Source organism: Peromyscus eremicus, chromosome 8b (genome assembly GCF_949786415.1).
Source record: "Peromyscus eremicus chromosome 8b, PerEre_H2_v1, whole genome shotgun sequence".
In the NCBI taxonomy this organism is placed as follows: domain Eukaryota; kingdom Metazoa; phylum Chordata; class Mammalia; order Rodentia; family Cricetidae; genus Peromyscus; species Peromyscus eremicus.
The window spans coordinates 57,619,819-57,640,952 of NC_081424.1; the positions used below are offsets into that span (position 1 = coordinate 57,619,819).

At 36.7% G+C, this 21,134-nt stretch overlaps 1 protein-coding gene across 5 annotated transcripts in view; it reads left to right on the top strand.

Moving 5' to 3' along the window:
- The window catches only part of Qki (QKI, KH domain containing RNA binding), a 122,096-nt gene that overhangs the window by 59,809 nt on the left and 41,153 nt on the right, over window positions 1–21,134 (top strand). The gene's annotated exons all lie outside the window — the stretch shown is intronic.

Genomic DNA, 21,134 nt, shown 5'->3' on the forward strand with positions numbered 1-21,134 from the left:
TTTTTTTTTTTTTTTAATTTTCTTAAGAAGTAGTACAGTGAATTTCTACACTCTTTTAACATAAGTTTGGTGTAATTTTTTTAGCATTTTGTTTTTTGGGGGCACACATAGCTGATCATCATTATTTGCAATATTTCTACTTGTAATTTCACTATCTTACTAAAGTTTACTTGTAATTAAAAAATGAGTATTTGTGACACTTGCATTTATTTAATCATGAAAACAGGCATACTGACAGAAAGGAATCATCTTATTGTTTCCCACCTGAGATGAACCAAGAGGAAACATTCCACAACAAGCACTGTTGTCTTCAGTCCATGTCATCACACACACACACACACACACACACACACACACACACACACACACACGTTCTTTCTGTTGGTGATCTCTTTCAGGTGTGATGAGCACAGTGCTGAGGGGCTTGTCTAATAATAATGTTCTTGAGAGCAAAAGGCTATGCTACCTTTACAGAGAAGACATTTGCATTGGAGAGGCTTAGTTTAGACACGGTTGTTGGCTATTTGTTTAGTGTTAATGAAATCAGCAGTTGATATTAAAAAACAAGTTTCTTTAAACAGAAACATATGTCAAACTTGGTTATGTATTGATTTGTTAATAGAAATGTTGTGACCACTGATTCATATATTCATGGAAGCCTAACCCCATTTTTTTCTAAGAGCAGGGATTTAGTATTCAGTGTTCCTGATAATTTTAGTACGTAGAGTGAGAACTGACTTTACATCCCCCCATGTGTATAAACTACAGACATTATGGTTCTTTATCCTTGTAATAGAGAGTATTTCTTTAAAACAAGGCAATACACACACACACACACACACACACACACACACACACACATAAAATATACACACCTTAGGGCTTGAGAGATAGTTTACCATTTAAGAGCACCTGCTGATCTTGCTGCCAACCTGACCTCAGTTCCCAGTGTTCACGTTAGGTAGTTCACAACTTCCTGTAACTCCAGGATGTCTGATGCCCTTTTCGGAACTCCACAGATATCAGTACTCTTTTGCACATTAACTGTGCACATACACAGACATATATAGAGAATTTTAAAAAATGATGGCAGTCTATTGTTGGTTGTTTCTTACTCTTTTGGGAGGCCCACCACCCAGCTCCCAAATAAACCACACGCAGAGACTTATTCTTAATTATAAACGTCCCTCATTAGTTTGGCTTGTTTCTAGCCAGCTTTTTTTTTTTTTTAAAACAAAACAAAACAAAAAAAAACAACATTAAATTAGCCCGTCTACCTTTTGCCTCTGGGCTTTTCCAATTCTCTTACTTCTGTAAATCTTACTCTTACTCCATGGCTGGGTGGCTGGGTGGCTGGGTGGCTGGGTGGCTGGGCCCTGGGTCCTCCTCCTAACTCTCTCTTTCCTTTAATATTTCCTCCCAGATTTCTCCTACATATTCTGTCTGCCTGCCAGCCTCACCTATCCTTTCTCCTGCCTTGCTGTTGACCATTCAGTTCTTTATTAGGCCATCAGGTGTTTTAGACAAGCACAATAACACAGCTTCACAGATTTTAAAAATGCAACATAAACAAAAGTAACATACCTTAAAATAATATTCTACAACAACAGTCTTTTAAAATCACATTCCCAAGATTTCATATTGTTAATGTTATATTGTGATGTGATTTTTTTCCCCCTTCAATATATCACATTTAGCAGTTAAAAGTATAGGTGTGGCTTTTTTTGTTGATGCTCATTTTAGTCAGTTCGGTAAAAATGGTGCTTACCCTATTTTTTCACTATACCATAAGATTAACTTTTTCATTTTAAAATTCTTTGTTTTTTAATTTGTTGTTGCTGTTCTTTTCTTGAGACTAGGCAGGCCTTGAACTCAGAGATCCATCTTCCTCCGCCTCCCAAGTGCTGGGATTAGAGGTGTGTGCCACCACTGCCTGGCCCCTTTTAAATTTAGCTGCCTGATGGTTTCAGGATTTGGTTAATGACTTGTACCCAATTTTTTTATGTTTCTGTAATTCCATTTACACTTCTTAGTTAATGGTTTATTGTTTCTGATAGGCTAAATTATTTTTCCATAACCTCCATTTTCTGTTGAGTTTAGAATTTCTATCCTTTAACTAATTTCTCCCCAATATCAAGTCTGCTTACTTGATATCTTTACTTCATTTTATAATGTAGAATGGTAAATTCCATTCATATGTACTTACTTTGCCCTTTAAAACAATTTTAATGACAAACATTTTGAATTGCTTTTATAATTGTTTCAGTATGTGAAAAACTTTAAAATTTACTTTTTAAGTTCTTAATTTAGTGGAATTTTAATTAAGTTAATATTTATTTATTTATTTTTTTTTGAGCTACTGAGTTGGGATCGAGCGACTTACTGTCTAGGAATTAAGCAGTTCTGTTTTACCTAGTTTTGCTACATTTATTTCCCCAATTATCTTGGAGGAAATAAAAGATAGAATTTGTTTAAAGAAAAAAAAAACAATGATGCTTCTGAGTCATACCACCTTATATTTTGATGGCATGTTAAGGGTTTTTTGTTTTTTTTCCCCCCTAATATCATAATAGGTCTGAGGGGGTAGAATGTCTTTACATCTCAGTTTACCTAAAATAACCTGAGCTTTATCACTGCCGTGATGTAATTATCAATAGTTTTCTGTTTATCCCCAGAGCACTGGGATCTTAGTGAATTAGAGAGACACTCCAATAATTTAACCTGTCAAATTTAGAATACTGTATACAGGACAGGACACTTAACCTTTTTATTATTAGTTAATGGGACTAACTAATAGCCTAAGTTTTTTGTGTCAGATCTGTCTTAAATACGTGTTTTCATTTATCTTAAAATTTTAGTAGGAAGTGCAGCTGTTCAGAAACGTTTCATAATACATTGGAATTTACTGCACACTTTTAAAATACAAGATTTATTTTATAGACTACTATCAGTAGAAAACAAGTCTGCAGTGAACAGCTTGTTTTATGTTTATACACATACAGAAGTAACTGGTGGAAGGGTTTTTAAGTAAAAATTAAAATATATGTGTGTATATGTATATGTGTGTGTGTATATATATATTATTTATATATATATATATTATATATAATATATTTGCCATGGTGTTAGGAATCATTTGGTGGGAAATAAACATTGATAATTGTCAAATGAGGTTGCTGATAGTATTTTGAAATGGTGTGTTCTGTGTGCTGAGGTATGTGTAAATCCACACATTATCTTTCATGCGCTCTATTGTCCTTAGCTACAAGATAAATCATGGTAATCTCTTCAAAAAAGGTCAGGATTCCTGATGTTTGTCCCTGGCTTCTCAGATTGCACTAAATCCTTGGTGCTGACTTTGTACAATTAGAAACTAGTTTAAGTGCTCTATATTCATAAGGGTGTTATTGTTGGTTACTGTTAACTAGTCTAAGCCTGTGCTTTTTTTTGTAAAGTAAAATTTTAGAACCACATTGTTCAGTAAGATCTGTTTGTGCCACTGTAACCAAATGTATTAAAAATAAGTAGTATATAATGAGTAGAAGCTTACTACTCTTCTTGAGGTTGTAAAAATCCCAAGATAAGGCACTAGCAGGCTCAGTATTTGATGAGTGTTATGCTCCATAGGAACCTCCACTGATGTTATCCTCCACAGAAAAGAAATATGGTTGAACAGATGGAAGGAACAAAAAGGGAGATAGGTTACCTTATTTCCCTCTTTTTGAGGGCAGAATACCTCCTGAAAGATTCAACTTGCCACTGTTGTATTGAGGATTTTCTTACTCTGAATTTGGGGCAGCAAATCCATACTATATCATATCACTAGTTTACATATGGCTGTAAAAATGAAAGCCATCAGGAGAGAAAAAACTAAACTGTTACATGATTTGGTTGATGTCTTCAGTGGTGACACATGGCTCCTTTTGTATAGGAAAAGTGAGGTCTATTTCCACTGTTAACATTGTGTTGTTCAAGGGTGGCTTTTTCAGGGAAAATCTGTAAACTTAGCAATATGTAGTGTCTTTTTTAACTTGGTACTTTGAAATAATCTTAAAATTGAAAAAACTCTCCCATGCCCATTATTTCACCTCATCACTAATGTATATACAAGCCTTTTAACTCTGGGCCTGAGTAATATTTTATAGTGTTTAAATATTTATTTATTATTATTGACTCTGTATGTCTGTGTGAATGATATGTTTGTACAATGGTTTGGTTTGGGGTGTGTGTGTGTGTGTGTGTGTATATGTGTGTGTGTGTGTGTGTGTGTAGGTCAGTGGGCGTGGAGTTTGTTCTCTTGTTCCATCTTTATTTGGGTTCTGGGTACCAAACTCAGGTTGCCAGGCTTACATTGCAAGCACCTTTACCTGCTGAGCCATCTTGCTGATCCTACATTTTATTGTGTGTTTTAGGTTATTAATTACTGATAACATTTAATAGGAATAATTTTTTAAAGACAGCGTTGCATTCTGTAGCTCAGGCTAGCCTGGAACTTACTAAATAGCTCATACTGGCCCAAACTAAAGACAGTTCTGCCTCAGATTACCTAGTATGTTTAAACTTTAGACATGGTGTTAGGGCTAGAATATGTGTGTTCTTCTGTTCGGTAGTTTTCCTTGCTTCCCATCCAGTGCTTCTGAGTACTCATTTGGGAAGTTACCAAAAGAGATAGATGGCAGCTGCGATGTATTCGAGATGTTTATGACATTGCGAAAGTGGGCGGGGGAGCTTGAGGCAGAGATGCTCTGAGACAATAGTTGTTTAATGAGTTTGCTTGTATGTACAAGAGAAGAGAATGGGCCTGATTGCTCACAATCTGAAGCCTGAAAATGTATTTTTCTGGATCTGTGTATTTGCATATCTAATTGCTATGTAATCAAAACTAAGTGAACTGTAGCTACTTCAAACTTTAAAATGAAAGGCAATCATCCTTCTGGGGAGGAGGGGGACCCCCTAACTTGCAAGCTAGCCTGAATATTAGCATTATAGTGCTCTTGTGCTTAATTATAGGTGTCTGGCTGAGCAGTAAATGTATGCTTGTGTAATAAAGAAGTGAATGTGACTCTGATACACAGTGCAGCTCTATTGTAACAGCCTGAGCTTTGAAAGCCATTGCTGTGCATCCATTGTGTGTTTTGGGGATAAGGGATAGTGCTAGAATGACTGTTAATTACCTGCTTTGTTTGACATGAAGAGCAGTGGTTACACCAATGACCTCACTCATCTACAACTAAAACTTGCATTGCACAACTAGCCTATGCTTGGTTTTCTGGTGGGAGCCCCCCCCCCCCCCCCACACACACACACACACAGTTAGTTGATGGCTTTGTTTTTTGCAAACCCTTTGTGGTTAAACCTATTTGCCATAATATGAGTCTCCGGGTTATTGTAGATTTCCCTTTTCACTGTATTATTAATTTGAGAGATGCTATATTCTTAAAAATCCTTAAATGTCATGGAGAGTTTTATAGCCATTAATTTCAAGGTTTTCAGACTACTTAAACCTCTTTTTATATTTTCTCATTGAATTTACACATCTAACACAGGCTTAAAACATTTTAGTTTCAATTAGTGTCAAGCCAATTCTTCTTAGTTATACAGTCCCTGTGGAAAAGATACATTCAGCTTGAGACCAAAATCTTTAAGATTCAAGGATTTGCATTGAGCCAGGAGACTACTGAAATGCCTGCAACCACCTCAACCCCCCCCCCCCAAAAAAAACCATAATCACCTTAAACTAATTTTTTTCTCATTTCAGAAGTTTCCCTTTTTTCTTTAAAAAAAAGTTTATTCTAAATCTAGAATTTGATTATTAAACTTTGTTTTTAAAAACATTGTTTACTGAAAATTTTCTCTCATTCTTAGGATAAAGGCTTTATTTTTATAAACTATTAGTTGAGGTGGAATTAACAGATGTTTCAGTTACTCTCATGAAGTTTTACCTGTTTAATTAAGATTTAATTTGTTGAAGCCAGGCATAGTGTGTGTATGCACATATACATACACCTGCCTGTGTGTGATTGTACCTGTGCCAAGGCACACTTGTGGTGTGGCACACTTATGGGGATCAGAGGACAACTTTCAGGAGTTGTTTCTCACCTTCCGCTGTAGATTCCAGAGACCAAACTCAGGTGACCAGGCTATCATGGCCACCTCTTTTAACTGCTGAAACAGCTTTCCTACCCTTTAGTATCCTCCTTCCCACCCCTTTTGTATGTGTGGGTGTGTATTCATGTGTGTGCATGTGAAGGCCAAAAGCCAACCTTAGGTGTTATTATTCAGACACTGTCCATTATTTTTTGAGTAGGATTTCTGATTGGTGTGAGGCTAAGCCACCTATCCCCATCTACTAGTGCTAGAATTATCATGATGCTACTGAGCCTGTGGTTTTTACCCAGAGTCTGGGGTTTGAACTGAGGTTCTCGAGGTTGTGCAGCAGGCACGCTTTTGACTGAGTTGTCTCCCCACCCTAGCGATTATGCTTTAAGATCACACCTACCTTTAGTCACTTCCTCCTCACTGTAGTCTGTGGGGTGGACTGCATGTATGTGCCCTCCTGTTACCTAGAAGTATTTTAGGGGAAGAAACTAGAGGATCAGTTCAGTACTGGAACGATCTAAGGGTAAAGTAGCCAGGAGAATGGTTAGGAGAATGGTTTTGAGAATGGGCAGTGAGTGTTGAAGCTGTTGCACAGCTGTAACATGGAATTTGAGTGGCTCCATCATTTTGAATAGAAACAAAGCTGTACTTGCTGTCTAGGAAAAAGCCCTGGTTGTCAGGAGAAAGAGTGTTATAATCAGCCCCAAGGCCACAGCTCCTTGATGTTTGAATGCTGAGCTATTGCTAGTCCCTATGAGAGAAAGCTTTGAATTGTCAGTGTAAGAATTTGGGGACTTCTTGTTGTGAATGTATAAATTTCTGTTAGGACAACTTCCTACAAGTAACTGAAGAAAGAACTTCAGAATTCCAAGTGAAGTTCTTGGAGGAAGGATGTTAGTATACAAAATACTTGTAGGCCTGGCTTTTGGGCCTGTTGACAGCACAGTGAGTAGCATGAAGTTTACCGGGAGGAATCCCTAATGCCATTGATAAATAGGGGACAGAAGAGATGAAGAGAGTCCTCAGATTTTCATACAGGAGTCACAGTGTGCTTGAAAGAACTTAAATGATATGAGCTTAAGGTGTGACACCGAGGCCATTTGTTGTACAAGAGCAGAGCTTACATAGTTCTCCATTGACCAGCATGATTGCCTGCTAGGAACCACATTTTCTTCTAAGTAAACTAGAATGGAACCTATACTGTGTCATAGAGTAAGAAAAGATGAGAATTGTATAATTTAAACTTTGGCCATCAAGGAATTAAATACCAAATATTTTGAAAATAAGTAACACAACTCTCTGTGACTTATTGGCCAAGACATAGGGAGGAACCAGAAAACAGTTTTAGTTGAATGATTGTAAAATTACAAGACAGCAAAATTTATGAGGTTAAAAACTTGTTTAGAGGGAAATTTTATCTATAAATGTTCTACAGGCTTAGAAGCATCAAACATCAACAATCTAAGCTTAGTGTAACTAAAAATAAACTAAGAAATGTAAGCTGAAAGTTACTGAAATTGAAAAGGACAATAAAGAAATGTAAAGAAACTGAATATTTGTTGTTTTAGAGTATCAGCACAATAGATAAAGCTTTAATTAGGTTGATTCATAACAGATAGAGAATACTGAAAACCAGTTATCTGAAAAAAATGGAGGACAGTATACTAAAGAGCCTCTTGAGGGAACAGATAACATGAACACTGTTTTGAGACAGGGTCTAATGTAGCCCAGGATTACTTTGAACTCTTGATCCTCCTCCTATTTCTGCATCACTAGCTCTGGAATTTCAGGTATGTGCCAGTATATCTTGCTGCATGAGGAAGTTTGGGACAAAATTAGGCAATTTAGATGAGAAGAATAGATTCTTTGAAAAACAAATTATAAAAAATATAAAAAGTAACAAATCTTTAAATTAATATCTCTGTTGGTTAAGGTCTGAGCTGTATTTTAAAACTTCCCTATAAAGAAAAGGTTATACTCTCGTGTTCGTCTGAATTCAATCCTTAGAAACAAAATGTGAAGGAAAGGTTCATATCCCTCATGTACACAGATATCAAAATGCTTAACAAATTTTAGTAAATTTAAAGGAAATATATAAATAGGTTACTGCATCATTCACCAAATGATATGTGTATGTAAGAGTAATTTAGTATCTCTGAATCAGTGTAGCCCATCATATTAGTGGGGTCAAATCTCAGAGCTGTGATTGTGTCTGTAGGTGCATAAAGGTGTGCTTTGCAATATTTCATATATATTCATGGCTTAACCCCCTCTACCCCCATACACACACAACTAAAAATAAAAGGAGACACTCTTAGTTTGGTAAAGTTCATCTACCAAAAAATTCATAGTAGCATCAAGTAATAAGATACTGTGTTTCCCCCCTAAGCTCACAGAGATACCAAGGGAGTTTGATTTTATCACTTCCATTCTCATTGGTACAAAAAGATTGCCTGTGCAACAAAAACATAGAGCTGGAGAGATGACTCGGGAGTTAGGAATGCTTGCTATTCTTGCAGAGGACCTGAGTTTGCTTGTCAAAGACCAGCTTACAGCCTCTTGTAACACCAGTTCTCAAGGATTTGATGCCCTCTTCTTCATCTGTGGGCACTCATATATAGACACATGCTACATATAAATTTAAAATAATAATAAAAGAAATACCATGTAGAACAGAAAATAATTTAAAACTCTTTTTAGACTTGATTCTTTGTATAGAAGTTTCTAGAATATAATAAAAAAGATTATGGTCACAAGCTATATTTACCAAATACCATGCCTTAAAAACATATAAAGTTGCCGGGCGGTGGTGGCACACGCCTTTAATCCCAGCACTTGGGAGGCAGAGGCAGGCGGATCTCTGTGAGTTCGAAGCCAGCCTGGGTTACCAAGTGAGTTCCAGGAAAGGCACAAAGCTGCACAGAGAAACCCTGTCTCGAAAAACCAAAAAAAACAAACCAAACCAAACAAACAAACAAAACAAAACATGTAAAGTTAGAAAGTACCACAAGTAAAAGAAGTAAGACACACATGTTCAGTGTGTCAGTAAAGCAAATCCAATGAAAACACCATACTGAAGTGTATGTTGGATGCTTGTTGGCATGCTCACTGTGTATCGTTGTAGAAGAGAAGTCTTGTCAGATTCAGGAGTCTCATTACAGTTTGCAGTTTGTTCTTTAGTGATAGAAGGTTTGAGCTAGAAATCAGCTTGAGATGGAAAATTAGGAGTCCCTCATAGAGGTGTGTTTTCACTTCGTAAAGAACACTGAAGTAGATGAAGAGCTAGGAGAAGGAAGCAATAAAGAGCATGCTTTGATAGGTACGAAATTTATTGAACAAGGCTGTAAGGATTAACTCAGGTTGTTTCTCTGAAAACTAGCAAAATATGCATTAAACTGAAAAACAATTAGTTTATTGTCTTTAATAGCAGTGTCATTTTAACAGCTTTTTCTAGACTTAATCTTTTCATTGTATTCTGATACACACTAAAAGAAGATAACAACTTGCAGTTTCTTTATTTTCGATGGTGTTTTTTTTTTAATGTCATGTCTGTGCTGTCATGAGTGTTGATAGTATAGGAACTTTAAGAATGATCATATTTCCTCCTAAGCTATTGGAAGTTTTAATATGTGTTGTTTCAGGGACTATGAAAAGACTGGTTTTTATCTTACCTAAACTAACAACTTAGTTTGTTGCCACAGTTCAACACATGTTTATAGAAGACCGGTGCTTCCTGACTAGAAGCCAGACTTTCTGATTGACGGCAAGAGCAGGAGCCGTGTCCTCGTATTTACAGCTAGTCCTCTGAGTCTGTGTACCAGGGATGCTGCAGAGAGTTGTTACTTCTGCTTGTGTCATCATATCATCACATCTGTAGAGGGGAGCTTTGTTCAAGGGACCAGGACCATCTAAGCAAGCAGTAGACAAGATGGTTCGACCCCATCGTCTTTTCAGGGTTTTTGTTGTTGTTGTTGTTGTTTTTTGAGACAGGGTTTTCTCTGTGTAGTTTGATGCCTGTCCTGGATCTTGCTCTCTAGACCAGGCTGGCCTCGAACTCACAGAGATCCGCCTGGCTCTGCCCCCCAAGTGCAGGGATTAAAGGTGTGCACCACCACCGCCCGGCCTTTTCGGCCTTCTTAATATCCTCTGTGACTAGAAACTGGTTTGAAAAAATGACTAAGCCTTACTCTCTGGGCGGCTTGGTGAGGATTTAAAGTATCCGGATCACAGCAGCAATAATTAGACAAGAGCAGTAGTATTCTACTGATGCGTCATGACATAAATAAGACATGTCAGGCTTCAAAAATGTTGCTGTGTTACTTAAGTGTCTTAGAATTTGTCCTTGAAATAACTGAATGGGTAAAAATGCTTGCTGTACAAATATGACAATGTAAGTTCAAACCCTGGAAATCCACAGTGGGAGAATGGGTTCTCGAGAGTTGTCCCCTCACTTCCCCTTGCAGGATCTGGCAAATGCACTCCCCCATATACATCATACACACAATAAATAATATATGAAATGTAAAAAATAAAAGTCTTAGAATGACTGAAATATTGTAAATAAGTAGAATCAAGTGTAGATACAGTGTAGATGTTGAAAACATTAGGAAAAGTGCAGTGAAAGATTTTAGAGTTAGGACTTTGAAAACCATACACGATGTTTTTGTTTGTAAAATACTGTTTTTGTATTGGTGCTTATGGTAAAAATGTAACAAGAAGTTTTATTTTTTTGTTTCTAATAGGAAATAATGAATTAATAAATGAGGCAATCTGAAAAGAAAAGAAAAAATAGAGGAATGTCTTGAGATTATTTTGTTCTTGTTCATAATTGTAGACCCGGGGCATTAAGCCAAGCTCTTTCAGTCTTACACGTGTGAATATAAATGCTGTAGGAAGAAGGGAAGGCTAGATGGGGAAGAATGCCAGTGAGGAAAGAAGTCTGACTGGGCAGTAAATGACGATAGAATGGTTGGGTATGTATGTATGTGTAGCTAGAGTTTTCCTGCCTGGCCCACAGTCAGGACAAATCTCTCTCACCTACCAGTCCCACAGCCGCTCAGACCCAACCAAGTAAACACAGAGACTTATATTGGTTACAAACTGTATGGCCGTGGCAGGCTTCTTGCTAACTGTTCTTACAGCTTAAATTAATCCATTTCCATTAATCTATACCCTGCCACGTGGCTCGTGGCTTACTGGCATCTTCACATGCTGTTTCTCATCATGTCGACTGGCAGTGTCTCTCTGACTCAGCCTTCCACTTCCCAGCTTTATTCTCCTCCTTGTCCCGCCTATACTTCCTGCCTAGCCACTGGCCAATCAGTGATTTATTTACTGACCAATTAGCAACACACTTGACATACAGACCATCCCACAGCATGTATGTGTATTTTCCTTCCGGTATTTTAAACACTTGAAGAAAATCAACCATTAATCAGTAAAACCAAGCCATAGCAGGGAGTATATTTGCTACATATATAACAATGCATGTATTCAAAGTATGTCAATAACAAACAATTAAAAATGACTACAAATGCAAACTAAATCTAAGCAGAGCCGGTGATTTCACTGCATACGAAAGCCAAATAAGCAGAGTGTGAAAAGATAGTCTGGGAGGATGTACCAGTATATTTAATGAAAGTAATTCTCTGTAGGATATCCTGAATTATCAGTCTATTCCATAGGTCTAGGATAAGGAGAAATAGGAGTCCCCATACCTTGGTGTCAGAGTGTCAACAGGCTAGAACCATGCTGGAAAACAGCTGGAACGTTTATTAATACTATATCTGTGTTTCTTCTGTGGAGATGTCCTATGACTGCAAACCATTTTATGTGTCAGTTTCCTAAGAAACTTAGCAGAATGTTGTGGCATGTCGTGGTAATACAGCACTGAATAGGCTGAGCAGGAAATACAAATTATGTCCAGCAATTAGTAGTTGATAACAATATAGAAAGCTATTTACTTTTTTCCTGTATCTGTCACCTCATTGTGATACATAATCTGGTCATTTATGTGGGCATTATTTTTTAGAGATAATATCTTCTCACAATGAAATTGTAGCAAATTAAATACAGTATATTCTTGGATGTTAGGTTTAAGTTAAAATTTGTTATTAATACCTTATTAAGAGTGCTTTGTTAAGATAGTCCTTTAGATGTCCAGTTGATTTGTAGGCTCAATACTGCAGTTTGCAAGTCAGTGTGGAGACTTTTTTTTTTAAATAAAAGCTGACTTTAAAATTCATGTTAAATTGCTTGTAACTAGTTAAACGACCTTTGATGCCTTCTTGACTTCCTTCATGAAAACTTATTTTGCCTGTCTTTATTCTCTCATTGTTAATGAACAGAGGTTAATGTAGCAAAATGGCTACTGCCTTTCATTTGTCTTTCTGCTCTTGAGAAGGAACAAATCATCCTACACACCATTGTAAGCAGTAAGCCTGAAAGGGAATCCTGGCGGCTAGATTCAACCTAACCAAGGTACTAACCACACCTAATGAAGCCACACCAAATAACTCCCCTAACAGTAGCTCCCATGTTTTGGTTAATTTCTTGTTGACTAAGAAATATGAATTTATTAAATAACACATACTATTTCTGGAAGATGAGGGTCAGTCAGGTCACTGCATTCTAGCCTAGGTCTTGTGTTAATATAAACTGCTTTTAGTGTTTAGTGTAAGGGTATGAGCAAAGTTATTACTAATATGATTTATGTAATCTAGACATTCTTGTCTTAAATGGAGTGAAGCTGTACTTAACCAGGGAAATCATTAATAATAGCAATGTGGTGGGTAACATTTAATGGCAGTTAATTAATATTATAACATTGATCTTGTATAGAACATTTTCTAAAGTTCAGTTTTGTACCAGTAAAAAGTCATGGAAATAACATGATTTTTAGATGGCAAGTAACTTTGGCATTTTAAAAAAATGGTTTCTGGGAAATTACAAATTTTAATATGTAACTATAACTCACAAAGGAGGATTCATGAAACTTTTTACCTATAAACCTTAGAAAATGGGGGGGGGGGGTTGTTGACAGTGTTACTTTATTTTGGCATGACCGCTGTTCTATATGCACCTTTTCCTGCTTTTGACGCAGGCTTTGCCAAAAGCATCATTAAAGAATGTGTTTTTAAAATAATGCCTTTGAATTTTAAAGGATCAGCACCTGTCTGATTGTGAGTAGTGATGTTGTGGTAGGCCCCAAAGGAAATGAAAACATAGTCAAGAGAAAGGGACGGGTATGTCGCTGTGCTGTACTCACTGTACCATGTTACAGTTCTGCTTCACGGGTCAGATTATAGAAAAGTATACGAACTTTCTGTAATTATTTTATTACCCAAATATAAATGAAGTATCAGAATAAATACTGCTGTGGGATGTTCTGTATGGCAAATGTGTTGCTCTGATTGGTCAATAAATAAAATACTGATTGGCTAGGCAGGAAGTATAGGTGGGACAAGGAGGAGAATAAAGCTGGGAAGTGGAAGGCTGAGTCAGAGAGACACTGCCAGTCGCCACGATGACAAACAGCATGTGAAGATGCCGCTAAGCCATGAGCCACGAGGCAAGGTATAGATTTATAGAAATGGATTAATTTAAGCTGTAAGAACAGTTAGCAAGAAGCCTGCCACGGCCATACAGTTTGTAACCAATATAAGTCTCTGTGTTTACTTGGTCGGGTCTGAGTGGCTGTGGGACTGGCAGGTGAGAGAGATTTGCCCTGACCGTGGGCCAGGCAAGAAAACTCTAGCTACAGTCTTGGAGTTTTATAGGTTTTGCATAATAGATGTAGTAAATGAGAAATGCACAAAGAATCATAGAGTTTGAGTTTTTTAATTGTGTAAAATAGAGCTTTTGAAAAAATAATACTGCGAAGTATGGATGCCATGAAATAATCCTTCTGTACACCATGAAAAATGTGTTGCTGTCATTGTTATTACAAAGGTGATTGGGAATAGCTAGGCAGGGTTTTGGGGACAGAGAGAATATCGGTAAGAAGACTTGCGGAATCTGAGGAGTCTCAAGCCAGACACAGAAGAAGCAACATGGGATAGATAGATGAGGTAAATGAGCGTTGGAGCAGCACATAGATTAGTAGAAATGGGTTAAGTTATAAGAGCTGGCTGGAAACAAGCCTAAGCTATTGGCCCATCATTTATAATTAATACTAAGTCTCTGAATGGTTATTTGGGAGCGGCTGCTGAGACACAGAGAAGCTCCACCTACATATGGATATCTGAAATACTAGTGAAGATTTTTTAAATATTAGAGAAAGGACTACTCATAATACAGTAGCCATTTGAACGATCCAATACTATTGATATCTCTCTTTCTCTCTATGCACGCACGCGCACACACACGCACACACACATCAGACAGCTTCTTTGAAATCATTAGGTAAGAAATACAAAGATGTGCCCTTGCTATGTCTGTGCGTTCTGCCTTCTATCTAGCTGTGCAATAGAAATACCTATAGAGTTGAAAACATTGCTCCTATAGACCACCCATGTGGTCCTAGTTGGTTACCTAACTCTGGATGTTCAGACAAAAGCAGGTAACTTTTAAGATAATCTTAAATGTTACAAATAATTTAAGCTTACTGATACTATTTAACCATGATCTGATATACTTTTTAAAAAATAATTGATTCTAAAAATTTGAATCTTAAGGCAACAATATGAAATCAAAAGAATTTTAACATTCCAAAATTGTGAGTGTATTCTACAGAGGGAAAGTGCCTGGGTTTGAAGTATATGTGTTAAGTACTCCAGCGCTATGTGATGAGTGCTCGGCACTGTACTGAACACCATGGAATCGAAACAGTTATAAATTATGTACCCGTTATCTTGCCAAGGCTCCCAAAGTTCAGTTATAGTAACACAGCTCTCTCAGGTGTGTGTGCAGAGACATACCTAGATATGCAGTCCTAAAGTCAGTTCATTATTCTGCAATTGTTTGGTACTCATGGGTTCAAAATACCACAAGGGCAGCTGTAAATTAACATTTGCATAGTAGAACACAGAGTCCAGGGCAGAAATTAGTATTTAACCAGTATGTTTTGTGTTACTATTTTCAGTCTCTAGTAAAGTATTTATTATCAAATGTTTCTTCTGTGTTACATGCAAAAATTCTTTCCTGTATATTTTAGAAAGTAATTTCTAGCATAAATATGGTATGTTAGCATATAGTGAATTAAAATGCATAATGATAAAAGTGGGTTTAGTATTTGATAGAGTAAATGTTAGAAACTAGTACATTTGACATTTCATAGGTTGAATGTAGAGCTGTTAATAACATATATGGAAATTAATATCCAGAGAATCCTTGAAGATATAAAAGTTTCAAATCTGTGGAAAACAGAGTAGAGTAATATATTATGCATTGTATACCAGATGCTCTTTTAGGCATATTCTTGTATAGATTCAGTGCTGGGGTCAGTTCTTATATCCATGGTTGGTTTTGTTTTGTGTCAAGGTGTTACTGTGTAGCTCAGACTAAAATGGATTTATTACCACCAAGCTAGCCTCAAACTGGATTCTCCTGCCTCATCTGCCCCAGTGCTGGGATTGTGGACATGCATCGCCCACTCTTGGCATCTTCTGTTTTTTTGATTTTTCGAGACAGGGTTTATCTGTGTAGCTTTGCGCCTTTTCCTGGAACTCACTTGGTAGTCCAGGCTGGCCTCGAACTCACAGAGATCCACCTGGCTCTGCCTCCCAAGTGCTGGGATTAAAGGCGTGCTCCACCACCGCCCGGCCGGCATCTTCTGTTTTTAACTTAAGAAAACAATTGACATTAAATAATAAAAATTCTTTGAATGAACAATTGTTCTGGTTTGACTCCATTTAATAAGCATTTGTTTAATTCTTGCTGTCTGTATTTTTCTTAAATATAAAAAAAAATTATTCTGGTGTTTATATATGAGTAAATTTTTTTATTTACAAGGCACAATTTTTGTTTGACATAAGTTTAAGAAATAGGTTTTGAGGTTTGCTTTATGACGGAAAGAACTGTACAATGTGAAATGTACTTTATACACAGTTTCTCATCAAATACTCTTTTTTGAGATTATAACATTTCTTCCTTCCCTTACCTACCTCTAAACGCTCTCATATTTCCCTTCCCTTCTCTCCTTCAAATTCTTGGCCTCATTTTTTTTTTAACTAATTCAACAAATATTTCTGAAATTTACTTAAGATTGTATGTGTAACTGAAAATTGTTATATCTGAGTTTTGATATTTGACCTAATGATAAAGCTTATTATAAGTAATAGGTTTGTTTCAGTATATACATTTATAAAACTATTTCACAAGAGGTTTAAGCCTGTGAGCTTTCACTTAAGAGCACAGGAGGGGCAGGTGTCTTGTTTTGATTTGCCTGACTGCAGGTTCAAACTTCAAAGAGTCTTTGCCCAGGGTAGGCAGTCAGTTTGCTCTGATGCTTCATGTTACAGAAGTCCTTTGTTTAAACAAGTTCTGTAATTAGAGCAGGGTTTTAAACTATAAAACGGGCAGACTGGATAACAGACTAATCAAACACAGTAATAGTTTCTCAGATGTTTAGAATAGTTTCTTAAATCTATTTTTAGGTCACTAAATGTAGCAGCTTCAAAAATAACAAATCAGATAGATAATTTTTTAAAAAAGAAATAGTTGGCCGGGCGGTGGTGGCACACGCCTTTAATCCCAGCACTCGGGAGGCAGAGCCAGGCGGATCTCTGTGAGTTCGAGGCCAGCCTGGGCTACCAAGTGAGTCCCAGGAAAGGCGCAAAAGCTACACAGAGAAATCCTGTCTCGAAAAACCAAAAAAAAAAAAAAGAAATAGTTGTTCACAGACAGTGGTATTAAGGTTACATAAAAACAAAAACGGAAGAAAAAAAACCCACAATTGGAATTGGGAAGCGTTCTCTGCATTAAATGGCTGCGTGTTTCTCTGAAGGTTCGTATCATTGACATTTTATGCATGGTCCTCTCCTTTGAAGAAAAGACATGTTATGTATATGTCTGCTTTGCCATGTGTTTTTCTTCCACTTCTTGATACTCTCCACTTAACCTAGGAAATGACTTGTGAGAAAAGAGGTTGGCTTGACCTTAGAAGAGAAAACCAGTCTTAAAAAACAAGACCAATAATCTATTCTGTCTGTATTCTGGCCAAAATGTGCTTAGAATTCCACTCAAATGTGTTTAGAGTATCAAAGCAGAATTCTAAAGACTCAAGAAATTTGTTCTTTTTTCTAGCCTTATCTGCTTAATTGTAGGACTCCCATATAGGTAACATTTTATGCTAGGGACTTGCTGTTGAGATTGAGGGTCCTGAGTGTGCCCTCTCTTTTGCCCAGTAGCTTGTTATGGGTTGGGCAAGCTATGACTCTCTCAGCCTCCAGATTGGCATGCTGCTAAGACTGATAGTACTACACTGAAGCAATTTTAGTTGGAAGATTACACAAGGTAATATGCTTATATCACAGACAGTAAGTACTCAGTAAAAAATTAGCTGCCAGGATTATCATCATCATCATTTCAACTTTATCCTCAACTAAGAGGATAATATTATTTGAAATATATTTCTAGCAGGATGTACTGGCGCACACCTTTAATCTCAGAGCTCTGGGGGCAAGTGGATCTCTGAGTCTACAGCTTGGTCTAGAGAGAAGTTCCAGGACAGTCAGGGCTACACAGAGAGAAACCTTGTCTCAAAAAACCAAAAGAGAAAACAAGAAAGAAAGAAAACTTACTTTTGCATAATATAAACATTGTAAAACATTATTTAGAAATTGTGTCTTGTCTTTTTATCAAGTTGAGAGTAGTGTAAAATGGTTTTAATTTGCCTCTGAATTCTGATTGATTGTATACATAATGCTTTTCCTTTAATCTTCTAGTCATTTCTTTCTACATTAAATGAAAACTTTAAACATATTTGTATATAATGGTAGTTATACTGTATCTTTTGTTATATTTAGAAATAATTTTGGTCTTGTGGTTTTGAAATGACATTGCCACTACACCTTCAATGTGATTTTGTATTTTATAGTTTCTGGTTAGAGTCCTATGTGATCCAGGCTGGTCTAAACTTAGTGATCCTTGTACCTCAGCCTTTTGAGTGCTAGAGTTCCAAGCATTTGCTTTCCACAACTGGTTTGAGCCATGATTTTTATCAACCTCATCATCAGTGAAAGCTTTGTTTTTTTTTTTTTGTTTGTTTGTTTGTTTGTTTTTTTAAAGATTTATTTATTTATTATGTAGACAGGAGAGGGTACCAGATCTCATTACAGATGGTTGTGAGCCACCATGTGGGCGCTGGGAATTGAACTCAGGATCTCTGGAAGATCAGTCAGTGCTCTTAACCCCTGAGCCATCTCTCCAGCCCCTGGGTTTTTTTTTTTTTTTTTAATTGTAAGCAAACATTTTTATTTTGAAGTAAACATTAAGGATAGGTGGAGCTTTTGTCCTTAACAAAGTTTTTACGCTCACAAATTTATTAAGAAGACACATTTGCTGAAGTATTTTACAACTCAGAAATTTATTCCTTCAATAAAGCATAATGTCAGATTATATTGCAGCCTTGTTCTGTGTTCCTACAAGGCAGATAATATTTTTTTAAAGTCCTTTGGCTTTCGTATTTTCTGTGAATAAAGATTTCTGTGGCAAGTCATGATTTCAGTTTTATTTTTAAACTTTTCTGAAATGTTTTGAATTACAGTCTGCTTTTCCTTCCATTAGTGTAATGTATACATACATATACATGGTAGCTTTTCAAGTCTTCGTTGAGTATAACACCCATGTCATTAGATTTTACTTTTTTCATCTCATACGTGCCTAATTTGCAATGTTTAATGACCTCCACCACTCTGTGTGTGTGTGTGTGTGTGTGTGTGTGTGTGTGTGTGTTCACTTGCATGTGTGCGTGTGCACAAAGGCAAAAGCATGAGGTTTGGCACTTTCCTCCGGAGGTCTCTACCTTACTCATTCATTTACTTATTTTTCCATGTTTTGTCAGCACAAATGTCTATACACTATGTATGTGCAGTGTCCACAAGGGGCCAGGAAAGTGAGTCAAATGTCATGAGTGTGAAGTTACAGATAAAATAGTTGTGAGCTGCCATGTGCTCGGAATTAAACCAGGTTCTCTGGAAGAGCAGCTCGTGTTCTTAACTACTGATCTCTCCCATACCTATTTATTTCTTGAAATAGGTCTCTCGCTGAACTTGGAGTCCATTGTTACAGATAGATTGGTTGGCCAGTAAGCCCTCTACATCTCTTGTCTGCAGCACATGCCGCCACCACCCCTGCTTGTGTTTTATGGAGTGCTAAGGATCTGAACTTAGTTCTTGTGTTTACAAAGCAGGCACTTTATTCACTGAGCCATCTCCCCAGAATTGAACATTATTTGAGAAGATATAATTTTCATTCTTAAAAATGCTGTTTAGTTTTGTTCTGGGAAGTGGTTGACTTAGTTGGAAAAAGTTTAGTTCCCTTCAGTCTTGATTTTGTAATTTATTAGGCAATACTTGAACTGTAGCTCATACTAGGTTGAATTGTGTACCTTTGAGATACTGTTGATGAATCATGAGATGTTTCAGTCTAGCTCCATTTGAGAGAGAGCTAAATTTTTTGTAATGTGAAATCCTTTGGTGGCTGCTTCCTGGCCTTTAGAACCCTCTTCCTAACATGCATTAGGAACTGTTGAGTGTAGTACTTGGGCTCCTAATAGCTCCAGTAGTTTTCAACCTTGCATACTTTACTTTTCTGGACTCTTAGGTTGTTACCTTTTTTAGTATCTTCTCTGTGTGGGCCAAGACTACAGCTATGAAGTTGGGCAGTTACAGGCTGGCCCATGCTCCCTCACCACTGTCTTTTCTCTCCTTCAGTGCCTGATTTCTAGTAGTTGGTAGTTGTTGTCTATACACTTCGGTTGTTCCACATAGAGTGAGAGGTGAGTTGTGCTCTGGCTTCTTTGTCTTGGCTAGAAATGAAAGTCCCTTATACATATATGGATTCAGACATGGGCACACTTTTAGCTCACCAGGTAATACAGCTAACTTCCCCAAGTCTACCAGAGGGATAACAATACATATTTTTGTGAGAAATACAACCATTCTTTAACATTAAAATTTGGATTTTAAATTGATTCTTATCACAGAAGTATTTATATATGTTTTGTATTCTTTGCTATGTAAATGACCCCAGGGTTCCCAGTTTCTTGATTCATTGACTTTTTACCCTCATATCTCTTTATGGTATACCGTAGAGAAAAAGAAACAGCCCATGCCTTCATTTATTAAATATTGATAAGAATTGGTATTATGTAATCTCTTAAATTGAAAATATTTTAAGTAGCCACATTAATATTTATTATTGTATTTGTAATTGTTTTAGTCTTGAGTGCTCTTTAGATTCTCTGATGATACATTACCACCATTTATTCCACATTGATGTTTTCCATGGAACTGCTGTTTAATATAGTAACCACCAAAAACCTAGCTCTGCCAAGATGTGTTAAAAGGAATGTGGTGTGACCTAAGACTGAAACAGATAGGCTCTGGGTTACTAGTTTGCTTAGTGTTTGATTATTGCTATTTTTCCTGGAGATCCATTTAGCTTTGACTGTGTAGGTACATTTTCCTACCAAAGTTACTAACTGATGAAACAGAATCCTGTACTTGGTAGATCTTATTTCTGTCGTCATTGTTTGTCCTCAATAATGTGAAAAATAATAGAAGAGCCTATTTTATCATACCAGTTTACTTCTTTTGACTGTAATTGACACAGTAACAGACTAATGTCCTTCAAAAGCAAAGTCCGACAGTGAGTATTTTTATGGTTCACCTCTGATAATTTGCTTTAAGTCTGTGTACCAGTCATATTTATACTCACATTCTTAAATTGTTTCTCAAGTTTAAGACTTGGTACCTTCATAAGTTTGTCTATGTGGTTGCCTGCCCTTATCTTACAAATAGTTTGATAAAGCTTTCAGCATGTATGTATGTTCCTTGCTTGGTAATCAGAAGTTATAGAAGTGAAACCTAGAT